This window comes from Mizuhopecten yessoensis, unplaced genomic scaffold, assembly GCF_002113885.1.
Source record: "Mizuhopecten yessoensis strain PY_sf001 unplaced genomic scaffold, ASM211388v2 scaffold8143, whole genome shotgun sequence".
NCBI classification, from domain to species: Eukaryota; Metazoa; Mollusca; class Bivalvia; order Pectinida; family Pectinidae; genus Mizuhopecten; species Mizuhopecten yessoensis.
The window spans coordinates 143,915-150,881 of record NW_018407400.1 but is presented as its reverse complement, the minus strand read 5'-3'; positions in this window follow the sequence as shown (position 1 = coordinate 150,881).

The window sequence follows — 6,967 nt, the reverse complement described above, 5'->3', positions numbered from 1 at the left end:
TGCATTGTTGGCGCGATGTCAAACAATTTCTTTGAAACGGAAACCTCTAAGGGTGATCGTTGGTTGTCTGTCTTATCAGAGACTCTCGAGTAGAAGGTTGATATCTACGTGACAGATCTAATATTTCATAAACAATTCGTCCCTCCAGCAGCCGTTTTTGATTGCTCATGTGAGCTATAGCCATACGTCTTCGTCCTCCGCCGTCCGTAAACTTTTAACACTTGACTTCTTTTCAAAAACCACTGAACCAAAATCAATGCAGTTTTGTAAGAAGCTTAAAATTCCATAGTCACAGGCAAACCTGATGGAATCAGATACTCTTCTTTATCAGAGATGTGAATTTCATTATCCCCGGGTCACCCTTTCCCCTCTGGGCAGGGGGTTACGTTTACTTTAATTAATACAGGGGTTTATCACTTTTGGATATATTTTTTTTTTTTTTAGTAGGGTATATTTCAAACTTGGCTGGAATTATAATCATGAGATTGCAATTTGAAAGAATGAAAATTAAGTCCCTGACTAATTCCCAGGCCTGAAGAGCCTGGCAGAAAGGAGTCAGGAAAATACGGAAAATCTTCTTTTTTCAGTCCAAGATAAGCTGGAATCCAATTATCTTCATTTATTGAAAAGTGCTTATGTGCTTTATCAAAATTGTGAGCTTTGTGTACCCCTTACCACATATTCCCCCTTGAATAGGGGAGGGGGTATATTTTACATAGGGAATTCACAACTGGGCATATTTTGCTTAATTCTGATGGAAAATACTTTTTAAAATTGATTAGAACTAAAATGTGATTATAGTGTTGTGTTATTAATTTGAGATCCTTACTCCATCCAAGGGACTAATGGGCGTCAAATTTGCAAAACAATTAACAATCTTCTCCACAGACAGATATTCCGCCCATTGGAGGTGATAAAGCTAACTGTAATGTATATAGAAAAATGACACTTTTGGATATATTTTGTTAATTTTTGGTGGGAATTACCATAATGTATTTGTAATTTGATGAAATGAACTTTAAGACCCTAACTCACCCGCTGGGCGTTCCCGCTGAATATCCTTTTGTGTGATCGACATCAGATCAAATACATAATAGTAGACGATGCGTCGGACGAATTCCCGAAATCTCCATCTTTTTCCAAATTCATGGTTCGTACATGTGAATATGTAATTCAAGACTATTTATTGATATTTTTTAAATCGTAAGAGATATGAAATGTGTCAGAGATTTAAGACTATGTCGAATAATGATAGCTGGTGTGTATAATTTCGTTTTCAATTAGATAAACATTTTTGCAAATCATCCTTACATTGGTTCATTTAAAAAAAAAGTAGAGCAGACCGCAGAGAGGAGGTTGTCCGCTCACTATTGGTTTGTTTTTATTCTGTTTAACGTCCTATTAACAGCTAATGTCTAAAATTTAAAGACGTGCCTTCATGTGTTTTGCGTATGTGTGTATGTGTGAATATGTGCTGGAGACAGGGTATGTTTGTGTACCTGCCTCTTTATTGTAGTACAGATCTGATGCCGACTTTATAGTGCTATCTCACTGAAATGCCATGCCGAAGGCCCCTAGCACAGCATTCCACCCGGGCACATTATACTGACAATGGGTGAACCAGTTGTTGCGATTATCGTAATTTCTAAACGATAAGCAGGGAATAACAACTACTCATGTACGATTTTGAGGATGTTGGTATGTGTCCGCCAGAGGACAGAACCAATTTTCTTCCTCACCTGCGCATACCATTCTTACGTCACATATAATTATTTTTTTTAAGGTAGAGAAGACAAAACGTTTTTTAACGTCCTATTTACAGCTAGGGTCATTTAAAAGGACGTCCCTCCATGTGGGTAGTGTATGCGTGCTGGCGTGTATGTATGCAGGAAACAGAGTATGTTGGATTGCTTGCCTCCTTATGATAGCGCGGATCTGATGCCGACTTTATAGAGCTATCTCACTGAATTGCCATGCTGAAGGCACCAAGCACAGCATGCCGCCCGGTCACATTATACTGACAACGGGTGAGCCAGTTATTGCCATTCCCCTTAATACTGAACGTTGAGCAGGGAATAACAACTACCATTTTTAAGGACTTCGTTATGTCCCGGCCTGGGGACAGAACCCATTGCCTTCCTCACCTTGGAGCACGCTCAACATTAAAGCTAAAAATGAGGTGTGCCAAGCAAGGCGCTAGGAAATAAAAGGTTGTTAGACGTAGAAAGAAAGGTAAAGATCCCAAATATTGCAATGGGCGCAGCAGATTTTTTTTGGTCGCTTTTGTGTAGCAAAAAGAGGACACCAAAGCAAATCCCTATTCATTAATAAATTGCATTAATATATATGTTCTATTTTGTAGAGGAACACATTCCAGATCGTTCTTGTAACTGATGGAGCGACATCTTTTGCCATGTTTCACTACCAGAAAATAGAATGGGCTGGATATGCTGATTACGTCACAAAAGCTGTTGTAAGCACAATGATAAGACAATAATAGCACGACATACCTATAGTATTGTATCAATTATGTATATAAATTACACCTTAAGGGTTCCTGTCCAATTGTAGGCAAACCACAAGATAATTCCTCTTTAATTTTTAATTCAACTTTATAATGCTATATCCTTGATATACTATGCCGAAGGCACCAAGCAAAGCATTCCTCCCAGTCACATAATACTGACAAAGAGTAAACCAATTGTTGTTATTTTCCCAAATGCTGAATATTAGGCAGGGAATAATAACTACCATTTTTAAAGACTTTGGTATGTCCCGGCCTGGGGGAAGAAACCATTGCCTTTCTAACCATATTAGTCGCCGCTTACGATACAAGCCGTGAGTAACAGTAGGTTTATTCTTTTCTCGAGCCATAACCTGCATGGGTGTTCAAACACGGTGCAACCCTGGGTATCCGTAGCGAGTCCGTATTAAAGCCCGGGTAGTCCGTATTTATCCTGACTGGTCCGCGTCTCGCTAAGGTAGATTTTAACTGTTTAAAACCTTTGGGTTCAGCAGTAGTTCTGTCACCATAATAGAACCGCTGTGCAAGCTTCCATGGCCATTTGGGGTGACTTATATTTGTCTATGTCATGGTGACTCAAACCAACAGTAGGGGAGATCATGAGAGTAGTACAGTGTGATTACGACCACGCCGATTCGGGAACGGTGCACCGCGTTGTCTAACACATTATGTGCCTTTTCTTTCTAAAACCATTCCATTAAGGTGACTACGAAATTCACGGTTGCCCCTGGATTTTTGTGTAGCATGGTTACAAAACGACTTGGTAGTTTAAAGGTATGGTGGTGCTGCGTTTGCTGTACAGCAGTGACAGAAGGAATAAGGTTGGTCACGGTTACAGGTGCTATAAATAGAGGTCAAAATCTGCTCAAACTCATTTGATACTTCAGTCTTAGAAGGAATTACATCATGAACTACGTCATCAACAACCACAAAAACCGACTTCAGCTGACTTCTGTGTGTCTTCGTCTGACGCAAACTGTTCAGAGGTTACACGTTGGCGGACCGTACCATTACCTTGGACCAGGACAAACCATAGTCATACATTGACAATACGCGATGATAATGTACGGGGTCAACACATTTATGATGTGACGAAATACTATTGTTATAATTGGGGAATCCCGTCGTTTTAACACCAAAGGATATTTCAAACAGGGAAAATGAAGATGGCTATAGAAAACGGGTGCTCATTGGTTTCGAAGTTTTTTTGATGTCACAGGCAAAAAAATATGTTAAAACAACACACGTCTTTATACTTATTGTCAATGGCAACAGTATACGAAACAATTTCATGTAATTACTATGTCTTGCTGGTTGTTTCGATGATTTTTTATTTATTTTTTCTCCATTTAAGGTTGGGTTTAATGCTGGCGACGGTGTAAACAGCTACACTGTGAACAGTTCTGACTATAATGACGTCATCAATCTTGTAAACAGATCAAACACAGGCATAGCTGGCAAGTTCATCTACCGCGTCGACGGGGACGCCATTATAGAACCGGCTAGTGACGAAATCTCGATAGGTAGGTACATTGTATACAAGAACATTGGGATAAAGAATTGTTCTTATTCATAAAATAGGTAAAAACAATTCTTCGTAGTACATGTGTTTAAATAAAAGCAAATCCTTCGCCAATTAAAATCGTTTGATTATTAGCTTTGGCATTGCACAAACCATTGTGATTATGAGTCACAAACCATGATTTAAGGTTTTAGATATTATACAATTATTAAATTTTATTAAAATGGCATTAAATTTTTGTCTAGTCTTTTTCAGAAGAAAAAAACCTTTGATAATATTCATTGTTTGGAGTAAGCAAAACATTATGTCAAACCCAAAGTGAAACCAGTAGGTATATAAAAGTAGATAATTTTAATATTGACAAACATAGGGTTTAATTTTAATTTCGTTTCATGATATATTTAATCAACATGTTCAGATGTTTTCTTTCATAAATGCGCTTACTAAATAAAAAGTACAAAATGTTCCCCATTTACATGTATTACTTTTGATGCCATACGTATTAACGCATGAATATAGTTGGAACTTTAATCCTTGCATCTATACAATTTAATTGGTAACGTTGTTGTATATATTGTTGATTTGAGCCTTCTCTGGGAAAATATAAGAGAATATTTTGTTACCTAGAAGAACTTTATTTCTCTCAAATCAAATAACTGTCTACCAAGAAGAATTGCAACTTCGTGTCAATGACACTCTTACCCTTGTACAGTTGCAATTACTGTATCGTCCCATTTACCCCCACTTTAAGTAATGATATATGTACAATGTATCATTTAATTACTCTATATATAATACTGTTGTAAATGTGTTCGTACACAACGAAATAAGAATATATTAAGGTAAGTGTTCAAGTTTCTCTCATGAATGGTTATCACATCAGAAGGAAAAGGTAAGGTTTTCTTTGTTTTCAAAATATTGGTACATTACAATTACTTTGTCATGTATTTCTAACTGTTCGGGTGTGTTTGGTTGTAATATCATAACATCTAATTTTACTTTTCTATATTCTGGCATACATGTTTTTAATATTGTGAATCATCAGACCTCCTCACCTCCATCCTGAAACTATATGTTAGTAAAATGATGACGCATTTTACATGAGAAATATATTGCAACAAATGCATTGAAATATTGCTATTTACACATGTCTATTTAAACCATTTGATTGACTTCATTTATGATTATGTGAGTCGTTGTTGTGTTCATTTCTATTTTGTTGCTAGTTGGTTTGATTAACAGGCAATGTATTAACATGTTTTCCTTCTTCAGCTTAGTTAACTCTGACTGCCTAAACATTAGCGTATTCAGAGTGACAAAAGGCTCGGCGGATTGATTCTTTATTCAAATATGGCGCCGTTCACGCTTCAGCGAGATAACAAAACGATGACAGCGATATCTTGGTTCCTTCAACATCTGGAAACATGGCACATATTCGGGATTCATTACCTCTTATTATTCGACAAAGCGATGCTGACAAATTTCTTATTCCAAGGATGTACATTCTTTTTTAGGCGGTAAGTATGTAAGTATGTAAATATGTAAGCAATGGCGGCTTCGGTCTGGAACATTCGACCGCGGCACTACCAGAGCAGTGTGTCAATGCGCGACAATAACGACCGTTAGAAATGAAAGGAAAATGATCGAAGGGCTACACAGATTTACTGGTGATCTACTGGAACTATATGATCCTAGCCACCACGGCTACGGTAGTTACCATCGTAGTAACTCGCTTCCGTACGTCTTGTTTCTTTTCGTAAAGCATTTAAACAAATGTTATGGTGTAAATATAAGGATTGACCTTTGTTTTGATGGCTAGCGCGCAGCGAAATATGTATCCGTGCCAACTGTGTTCATTCTAACGTAAACGCCGTCAAGGAAGATCAATCCTCATTTATGCATATAAATAAATCTGCCAATAATGAATTTAAAAAGTTCTGAATTTTGTTTCGCAAAGCGGGTTATGTCAATAACTTGACAATTTTTATTATGTAAATTTAGGTTGTTCACACATACTTTTTCATGCGTATATAAATGACTAGAGCTTATCAAGTATTTTGATTATCATACTGTCTGATTATAAAAAATGCAGGGTACAAAATACAAATGATGTAATTAATAAGTTATGATGGTGTTATTCTAGATACATATGTATTTATTGAAAATTAACACCAATACTTGGCTAACGCAAATATACATAACATGGTACCGTATCTTCGTAGCGGGAACCATTATATTTTTAGAAAATATGGTCCAATATATAACGTGAACGCAAACTGATCAAGTAAGAAAAAATACTATCGTCAGTTCTGAATTTTGTAAGGTCATAGAAGGTCGAAACAATGCGTAGACACTCTGTAAAACCATACCTGCAAAAAGGGGACCGAGAAAAGAATGAGCCAGCTGTTACCCATTGCATGTATCGTAATAGACGACTGATGTGGGAACCCCCTGCAGAATTTGGGATTTGCTTTTGTGCCCGTATCAAGGGAACAGATTTGATTTGTGTTTGCAAACAGCATTGGAAAGCAGTTAGGTTATGCAGGCCCGCACTAATCCTTATTTATACCAGAAAGGTTATATGTCTATCCCAATATTTTTGAACAATTAAACACTGAGTTGAGGTGTCAGTCTAAAAACCGGTAACTTTGAATATCATGTCAATATACTATCATGATTGATTACAATAAAGCTTTTGCCTGCACCGATGAATACTTTAAATATCTTATTAGTTGTGTGTGTACAGTACGTGACTTTGATTCGTCTATGTGTGCTGACGTATATGTGAGCTGTATAAAGTTGTGCCTCGTTTGTCGATGCTGTGCTGTATTTTGTCAATCTGTGTTGACATTGTGGGATATTTGTCTTTGTATATTGATGTTCTGATATCACTTCTTGTGTTGACGCATTGGTATTTTTTT